The sequence below is a fragment of the Achroia grisella genome, unplaced genomic scaffold (genome assembly GCF_030625045.1).
Source record: "Achroia grisella isolate CSIRO2021 unplaced genomic scaffold, CSIRO_AGI_Agris_v1 utg1847, whole genome shotgun sequence".
Classification (NCBI taxonomy): Eukaryota; Metazoa; Arthropoda; class Insecta; order Lepidoptera; family Pyralidae; genus Achroia; species Achroia grisella.
This window is the reverse complement of record NW_026712687.1, coordinates 1,728,158-1,738,537: the sequence shown is the minus strand read 5'-3', so window position 1 is coordinate 1,738,537 and position 10,380 is coordinate 1,728,158.

Genomic DNA, 10,380 nt, shown 5'->3' with positions numbered 1-10,380 from the left:
ACATAAATGTATGGGCATACACTGCGCGGACAATGTACCACTGTGGCCACTGTGTCTCCATTGGTAACCCAGTGGAGAGTGATGACATAATCTCATCAGGTGACTTATCCATCACAGGTTTATATTCCAACGTGGTGAATGCGAAAAGAATGAACCATAATGATTTTTAGGTGGGACCGCGTGGAGGTCGACATGTCCATAGATAGCACTGAAGCCCTGTCCCCTTCACTAAAAATTCTCTCCTTACCTAAATATAATGGTACAGATATCCTATCAGACACTATATCTAGACACTAAGGACTACGTATAGATAGTCAAAACAAAGCTCCAGGATTAAGGATTTTTAACTGGACTGGCAAACAAGCTTACGACCTTCCTGATGGTAAGTGGTAAATGTCACCTATACACATAAATAGCACAACGGCTATCACATTGACATGTTAATTGCCATTACGAAGGTCTAAAGTGTCTACCAAAGTCCAGTTTACCTTGGTAAGGATGTCGAAAAGTAAATCGTGAACACCCTTTTCATTGTAACAAAATATACAGTACGTTCTCTTATTATTTTATATTTTAATATTCAATTACTATTGGTTGTTTATTTATTCATATCATCTATATTCCGTTATTGACTTTCATGGATTCAATTCCTTTTATGTATTCGATCAAATAATGTGCATTTATTTTCGTAACAGACCGTCTGTACTATTATTATAAAAATGTAAAGATAACATTGTTTAATGAAATATGTTGAATGTGAAGCGCTAATCATATCCCTAATATTAGACAAAATAAAACACTAAACCTTCGTTCTAAAATATACGAATATTTGGGATCTCTGTCCCAAAAAATATATTTTAGTGGTTTTTATTCCGATTAATAGTGCGTACTGTCGCTGGCAGAAGCTAGTATCTAATAAATAACATAGTAAATATATATAAAGATGAACAGACATGACAAAATAGAAATACAATCCCATTTCCTTATTCATATCTCATTAAACACTGAATATTCAAACCACGACTTGGTTGGTAATGTACTGTGGACCGCATGCTCCATTCTAAACCGCATTGGTTTAAAATAACTGTTCACTGGAAATGTTAGTACAATTTTAGATCCTGATCACTAAATAATTTTCCGTAAAGTTCTAGGCAAGCAGAATGACACAGGAGCTGATAGAAAAACAAAAACTTCATAAGTTTTTCTTGACAGTTCTCAACTGCAATTCTCCATTCTAAATCACGTTTTGATTTAAAAAAAAAACTGTTACTGAGAATGTTAGTACAATTAGATCCTGATCACTAAATAATTTTCCGTAAAGTACTGGGCAAGCAGAATAACGCAGGAGCTGATAAGAAACAAAAACTTTATAAGTTAAATTTCTTGACAGGTCCACTGAAATTCTTCTATTCTAAACCGCATTAATTTAAAATAACTGTTACTGGAAATATTAGTACAATTTTAGATCCTGATCACCAAATATTTTCCATAAAATACTAGGGAAGCAGAATGACGCAGGAGCTGATAGAAAAACAAAAACGTCATAAGTTAAATTTCTTGGCAGTTCTCACCTCTAATTCTCCACTAGAAACAGCATTGGTTTAAAATAACTGTTCACTGGAAACAACCAAATAATTTCCATAAAGTAATAGGCAAGCAGAATGATGCAGGAGCTGATAAAAAGAAACAGGAAACAATTTTCGTGGTATTTTTAGGCAGCTCTTCTCAACTGCAGAAGCAGAGACAAAAATTAGGTATTTGTTGCTTATTATGTATTAGCAAAAAAAATTATATGAATAAATTATATTTCGTAAAGCTTTGATATCCTTCTAACATAAAAATAATAATTTTATAAAAATTAAACTACTGAACTGTTTTGTTCCATTTTTTAACTATTTTCATAATTGGAAGGGGAGTGACAAAAGATTCAAAGTATGAGTAAAATAATAGGCTTATGTTAATAGAGAGATGTCTTTCAGTCAACCTTTGTATGGCAGAGAAATTGTAGTTTGGTGGGAACTTTAATAAATGGAAAACAATAAATATGTAATATAATATGTCATAACATTACTATTTAGATACTTATATGTACTTTACTTATCTACCTATTTACCTACTACGTACGGCCTCGGTGGACTAGCGGTTTAGCACACTGCCTTACTTCTGATGGTCGCGGGTTCGATTCCATGTACGGTAGAAACGTTTGTATTCATAAGTACGATTGTTTGTACCGGTCTGGATGTTTTCTTTGTGTATTATGTAGTCTTTACATTTATTTATAAATTATGTATTTATACCAGTTGTCTAGTACCCATAACACGAGCTCTATTTAGACAGAGATTTGACGCCGTTGTGTGAATTGTCCTAAAGATTTATTATATTAATTATTATGTAAATACGAACTATATATAATATTATCTAATTTCATTAGGTTATTTTTATATGTGAATGCACTAATTTATTTTGTGTATGACCCTCAAGCAATTTCCGCAACTATACTATTAAAATCAAATTTTATGTACCATTTCTTCTGTTTATACAAGTATTATTATACATATTAACTTTATCAGTCTTCAGTTGAAAAGTCGTGGGATGAACTAAGAATAAAAATAATAGATCCTAGATATATGAAAGTGGAACATAACTCATGCGTGGGATGAACATCCCACGCATTAGTACATATCTCCATCCCTTGTCACTAGATATTGTCAAAACTATAACATAAAAGGTAAGCAACGATTGTATGTAAAGGGAATAAAAATAAACATGCCAAGACAGGTGGAACATTCTCGAAATCTAACCACTTCAATTAAGAAACAAAGTGGAAAACCTAAAAATAAATTTATAATTATTGTCGAAACCTTTTGGTATATAATAATAATTAATAGCATTGTAAAAACAATTGAAATAAATACTCTTCCATGTCAAACTACAACAGTTTTACAATTAATATGTAGTACATAATAAAATCATCAATATATAATTATCATCAATATTTTACTTTATTTCATTTATTCTTTATCGCACCTACTATAGAACAAAAAGTATATAATAGTATGTATACAATAACTGATACAAAAGTCGGACGTATCGTTAAGCAATCTCTTCGAAAGGTACTCTGCTTTTGGGTGGTTAGAGAGAGTCAAAATGAGAAAAGGCTAATAAACAAAAATTTATATATATATACATATATAAGAAGAAGAAAAAGAAATTAACTTAATATCTACCTACGGGGCCATCCTGGAGAAAAAAGTATGAATATGTATATATATTATACTTTTTTCTCCAGAATGGCCCCGTAGGTAGATATTAAGTTAATTTCTTTTTCTACTATAAAATAATCTATTACATAGAATAGAAATGTAACTGATTACAGTTTTTACATGAAAGAGAGGACTTTATGACATAACAGAACCCAAAACAATAATGATCAGGAAATTTATCTGTTTGTTCATTTCAGAAACGTCTTAACCGATTCGAGTGCAGTTATTCAATAATATTATGTTAAGCGTCATAATAAAATTCAGAATTAGATTTATTTAAATCGGTTTACAAAAAACCTAAGCTGTTATTATTCCGAACACCATGATTAAGATTTCGCGTGCTCAGCTGGTAATGAACAACAATAATACACATTTATTATTATTATAAGTATAATAATAGAACGTAATTTTTGGATGGTACTCTAATCTAATTGATACAACTGTCTAAGCCTACCCTTCTTCTCTTTCCTTTCATTTTTCCCTGAATAATAATATTCATAGGATTATCAGCATGCCGTATCAAGTGTCCCAACATCAGCAATTATATTGTATAAATCAATAACATTACATTGCAAAATACACAGCTGACAGCTGCGCAGGCAATGCATTGAGTTGCTTTTTGTTATCTCAAAACTGTGATAATGTACTGACATAACAAAACGCGTGTGGTCTAAGGTGGTCCAATACTTTTACAATTCTTCGAACTTACTGCGCCAACACAACACTAAGAATAATTATTTATATACTTGTTACATAGTACAGTTTTGAACCTTACTAAATGTATAAAATTATATGATAACATGAAGTGAAAGTTTAAATCTCCTTTCATTATCAAAACTTATTATCTCTTATTAATTCATTTATTACAACATTAATGCACAAATACAAAATATAGATGCAGACTTAACACCATAAGGCATTTTCTCCCAGTCGACCATAGGGCAAGGGAGCGCTGCATTTAAATATAATAAATATATTAAAATAAAAATAATAAAACGGAGTAGGTATTAATAAATTAAAAAATATATATCCAAACACATACATACTTAAATATAAATACATATTATATATCAAAAGCACGTATAAATATAATATTTATACACAAATACACACATACTAAATTCATATCAATAATGTAAAACACGACAGTCCCGCGTTCAAGTGGGAGATAATTTTGACAATTTGCAATAAATTAATGTTTCATTTTTATTTTACGTATTTAAAATAACTTCAATGCACGTAATATAGAAGTAAAAAGTACATATAGACTTAACTTACAACATTACTAGCTACTCGGCCCGGCTTCACACGAGTGTAGATGTATTATATACATATATAAACCTTCATCTTGAATTACTCTATCTATTAAAAAAAAAACGCTTCAAAATCCGTTGTGTTCAAAATAAAGATTTAAACATACATAGGAATGGACAGACAGCGACAGCGACTTTGTTTTATACTATGTAATGATATTGGCAATATATTGTAATATTGTGTTTTAATTTAATTAAAAAAATAATTGGAAATATATTTTCATAATTAGCAAGACCACAGATGATAGCTTTTACCTTTGGATTTAAAGGTAATATGCTATTTATTATCCCTTATCTGTGGTAATGGTAAAAAATCCAAAACATCAGTGTGAAGTTAGACACGCGTCCCATCCGATATTGAATTGATTTCTGAGAAATCATCATCTAATGTCGGCTGATGTAATGACACCAGCGATGGAAAAAATAACCGCAGGTAATAATAGTCGAGATTTCCAAATAAAGATAGACGTTTTTATTTTTTTAACGTTTCCTGCAACTGTTTTTCTATTTATTTCAAACCTACTTCAAATAACAGCAGGAAAGGAATTCAAATTACTTGACTTAGTCTTTCTTAATGTAAAATAAAATAAATAAGTAACCCTGGATAATTAATACAGTCCCACGGTAAGCAGAGCTTGTGTTATGGGTCCTAGATAATTGATATAAATAGATATTTTTTTTGTAAATACATACATAATATACATAGAAAACACCCGTACACAATCACACTCATGAATACAAATGTTTACACCGTGCGAGAAATCGAAGTCGCGATAAACGCACAAAAACGCGCAAAAACTTTGAATGTCTATTTATACTCTCTCCGTGATTAAGCACGTATCATAAATTCGATGTACATATACCCCATGTCTACCCCATTTGAAATAACGGTCGTGAAGGCATATAATTATTAATCATTTTTTGAGTCTGTGGTAAACAAACTAAGACTCACAGATAATATAGCTATATACTACAAAAACTAACGAACAATGCATAATTCATAATTCATTCGGGGTCAGATAAAGCTCCAAAGATTTAAATATATATATGCATATAATACCTTACCTACATATATTACTCTGAATAAACCTAATAATACCGTTTTCAGACCATGAAAATCTGAATTCATTCGCATTATTCAACATAACTCAAAAACTACTTGATACACCTCAATTAATTATTTGAAACCACATGAGAAATACCAGCTAAAGTAAAAAAAGAATTATCAAAATTTGTTTACCTAGAGGAAAATCTGAGGATAAACACAAAAAAATACAGACGAGTTCTGAACCACTTTCTTTTTTGAAGTTGGTTGATAAAATATTGGTGTAAATATAGTATCTATAAATGAAGTAGATATAATAAGTCAAATAGGTGTGACATGAAATTAAAATATTAATATTTAGAACTTATCTATATACTACAGTACCTATCAGGGTTGCCAACATTAAAACACTCACCTTTATAAGAAAAAGTAAAAAATCTGATAAAATTTCGTATATTAGCTCAATTTGATAACCTCTAGACCTCTAGACTCTTTGAAACCTCAAGATCACCGGGTCTAGCCGTTTAACACACCGCTTTTCTGCTGATGGTCGCGGATTCGATTCCTCACACTGTGCAAACATTTGTATTCATAAGTAAGATTGTTTGTACTGTTTGAGGTTTTTATATACATTATGTATGTACCCGAAAAACATGTAAAAACCTATAACATAAGTTCTGCTTTCGATGGGACTAGATGGCGCTGCGTTAATCATCCAGAGTTATTTATTTATTTATTTAATTTGACTCTCTAAACTCGTAAATCATATTATTTTGACCGATTCTTGTAGATCGAAATCCTCATAACCATCGTAGTATTTTGAAGATTTTACGAAGGTCAAAATATCGTAAAATGTTGTAGGAGAATGAAAATATCTATATTTGTACGAGGTTGCTCATAATATTGGCGTCCCTGTAATAAAAAGAGTTTGTGGGCGTTCCATAAATAATTAAAAGCAAATAAATGTGATTGTATTTTTATTTATATCGTCAGTACACGTTGCTCCAATAATGAATTTATATACACTCCGCCCATTTTGGCCCGTTTTAGAAATTATAGTTTAAATTGGATCTCGGTTGATGTTATGATAATTACTGTTACCCCACTACGAAGTATAGAAGAGTTCTGTTTTTTATCTATAATATCCAACATCTTACTAATGTTAAAAAAACACGGAAGTCTGTGAGTGTGGATGGATGGATGGATGGATTTTGTTCCTTTTGCATGCAAAAACTACGTAAAGATTTTTTTTTTAATTTTACATTAATATAGCTTATACATTAGAATAACATAGGCTATAAATTTCACGCGAGTGAAATCGGGGGCACAGTTAATTTATCATATAGTCAAGATCAATCGTGTATCTTTTAACGAGCTACACTTTTACGTCTGTGTGTATATGTATCTGCCTCTTTCTCATCTAATTCAGCCGCCAAGCTACTTGTTTTTTAAACTGCTAGATTACAGAGGCTGTCAAGAATCTCCTCTTTCTAAAAGAGAAAATATGCAAAAGCATATTATACTATTAAAACTAGCGACCCACCATGGCTACATGGATGCTTTTTTTTTATTTATTAAAATCTTTTTTTTTTTAATTTATCGACCTATATATTGTATCATAGATATAAAGCTCCTCTTGAATCTTTCTATCTTTTGATGAAAACTATGTTAAAATTTGTTGCGCAGTTTGAAAGGTACAAACAGTGACAGCTAATTTATTTTATAATATAAAAGATTCAGTAGTATTTAATTATATTTAGTGTAACGTAAAAGAAAAGTTAGTATATATATCAGATTGATAATAGTTTACTTTGTAATACAAGTATGTAATTATATAAAAAGTATGACAGATTCGTAACACCTCAAATAAGGAAATGAGGTATAAAACTATAACACAAAACGTCGAGGGGTATCAAAATCCGTGTCCAAAATACAAATACCTTATTTCTCAATTTCGTCACACTTCAAAAATATAAAGGATAAAACCAATAAAAATTGTATAAAAACATGAAATAACACAGTAGCTCGCCACCTGTTGGTAGTCAGCCCTTTCCCATGGTCAGATCGAAACCCGTTTAAGAAAAAAAGCCACAAAAAACAAATTGGGCCGCGAGTTGAGAGGGATAATGATTATTTTGTTCCCAATTTTTGACGGTCACAGGTGTGTTCTGGGTAAATGGTACAGATTTTGTTTTTTTTATGTAATTCTCGTTTCGATACTTCTTTGTTAAGCGTGTATATTACAGCTAGGTGTTAGCCGCAACTTTTATTTAGATGAAAAGATTGTCTGTACTTCGCATTTTGCCGGCCTCGGTGGTGGCACGCCGCTTTACTTAAGATGGTACCGGGTTCGATTCCTTGCACGGTACAAATATTTGTATACATGAATATAATAGTTTGTATTGCCCATTTACATCCGTTCGCTATTAAGTAAGAAAAGAAAACGTAACAAAAAGATACACGCTTCGATATGTAATTTTTCGAATTTATATAATTAAACTATTTTATATAATTATTCAAAAGTGCTTAAATGTGAGTTTATGTGAATAAAGAATTTACCTACTATTCTATTTTTGGGATATATATTACATATTCATAAATATAATATATAGCTTATATATAAAAACAATTTTTCCTTTTATTTATAGTATTTTTTTTATATTACTACAATGCCAATTATCATTACATAGTATAAAACAAAGTCGCGGTCGCTGTCTGTCCCTATGTATGCTTAAATCTTTAAAACTACGTAACGGATTTTGAAGCGGTTTTTTTAATAGATAGAGTGATTCAAGAGGAGGATTTATATATATCCATGTACCCGTCCGAAGCCGGGGCGAGTAGCTAGTAATCTTTATATATTTATTTATTATATATTGTGGATGTATATATCCACAATTCCTCTCAGTAACTCAAAGGTTGACTGGAAGATTTCCCTGTTTTGGGATAAGTCCGCCATTGTACGCATTTATTCTTTAAGTCAATTGTGTCCTTTTATTTATAATTTTGTTGTACAATAAAGTATTATAAACAAACCCTATAATTACACTGCCTTATCGCACCCTACAACCGAAACAGCTTACAAAGCAATCTGGTTGATAGCTGAATTATATAAAACACAGTAATAATTTATACAAAGTCTACTTGTCTAAAATACTAAATTCAAATTTAAAGTAAAAAATACTAATTGCAAAAAAACATCATATGTTTCACATTCTGTAATATATAAGTATCATTCCCTAACTATATTTTACCGGCGATTCCTTTCGAATAATTTGGATAATTGATTGAATAAAAAGTATTATATATGTAAAAGTAGTATATATGTTTGTGAGTCTACATCTATTTGTATTGTCTATATACATGTCTAAGTTTAATGAAAATTTGTCAAAACATTATTACGGAACAGATATTCAAAAATACAAATTCATTGCTAATATTTATAATGATAATAAAGATTCTACAGATATTAATCACTAATTAAATACAAAATCACATGAAATTAAATAAAGAATAAAACACATTTAATAACATCGATTTAATGCAGTAGTTAGAAATAAATTAAAAACTCACCATTAAAATGCACTGAAAAATCCAAATGAAAAGTCCGATAAAACACTAAAATTCAGCACTTAACTAATAACAATGTTCTACAGGATAAATTGATGTCCCATTCTATACTAATAATTCATTGATAAGTTAACAACACAATTATTTTGTTTATTAATTAAATAAACTGTAATTTCTAGATAAAAAGAATAATTTTCACTTTTTAAAATAAGAATCCTTTTTCGAAATTTAATTCGTCCATAAATTATTTATTAAAAATTTAAAAATATCGTTCAGCGTTCCCGATATTCGAAACTATCGATTGGCACGCGTCCTCATGGCGTCGTCCGCAAGGCGTGAAACCCGGCAAGTTACTGTCGACCGTAAACATTTTCCCGCCCTTCAAGCTGCATGATTACGTCTGTAATATTGTCAATTAATCAAATTTAAGCATTTTCTTCACATCCAGGAGTCAATATTTTTATCAGTAAGCATTTTTATCTATCACAACAGTATACGTAAGTCATCTATACTAATATTATAAAGAAGCAATAATATATTTTCGTATGTTTGTAATAGAAAATTAGTTTAAATATTTTTGAACGATGTTAAAAAATTATACTTATAGACACACTAGCCGTGCACGCAGGTACACTCGAATGAAATTTATAGCCCTTGTGTTATTCTGATGTATATATATAAGCTATACTACTGTAAAGTATCATCAAGTAAGTTCAGTACTTTTTACTCTTAAATTTTTTTAAAAAAACAGCCATCCATACAAGCTTTCGCGATGTAATATTAGTAAGAGTATCAGCACTAGCTGTAGGTATACCACACAAGCATCACCGCGGTATTTTGTTGTCTTTTTTTCAACATCACACTAACTAATCAGATATCGTCCCAAAGCTGGACACTAGTATTTAGCGGTTATGTTGAAGCCGCTATTATTTGTATTTATTGTGTTCTTTGTAGCAGCAGCAGGAAAGGAGAAGGAGAAGTGGTGAGTCGAGTGGTGGCTATTTACATTATGTATATTGATGAAATATTTACAATAGATACATAAGAAGTATATTTACAAGAGGCGATTCGGTCTCGAAAGTATGCTTATCGTTCTTCTTGTGATGAGACAGCTTTCCGAACGAGTGTTAGATAAAAAACAAATTGTTATCACTATTCAAAAGTGCTTAAATTAAGTTTATTTGAATAA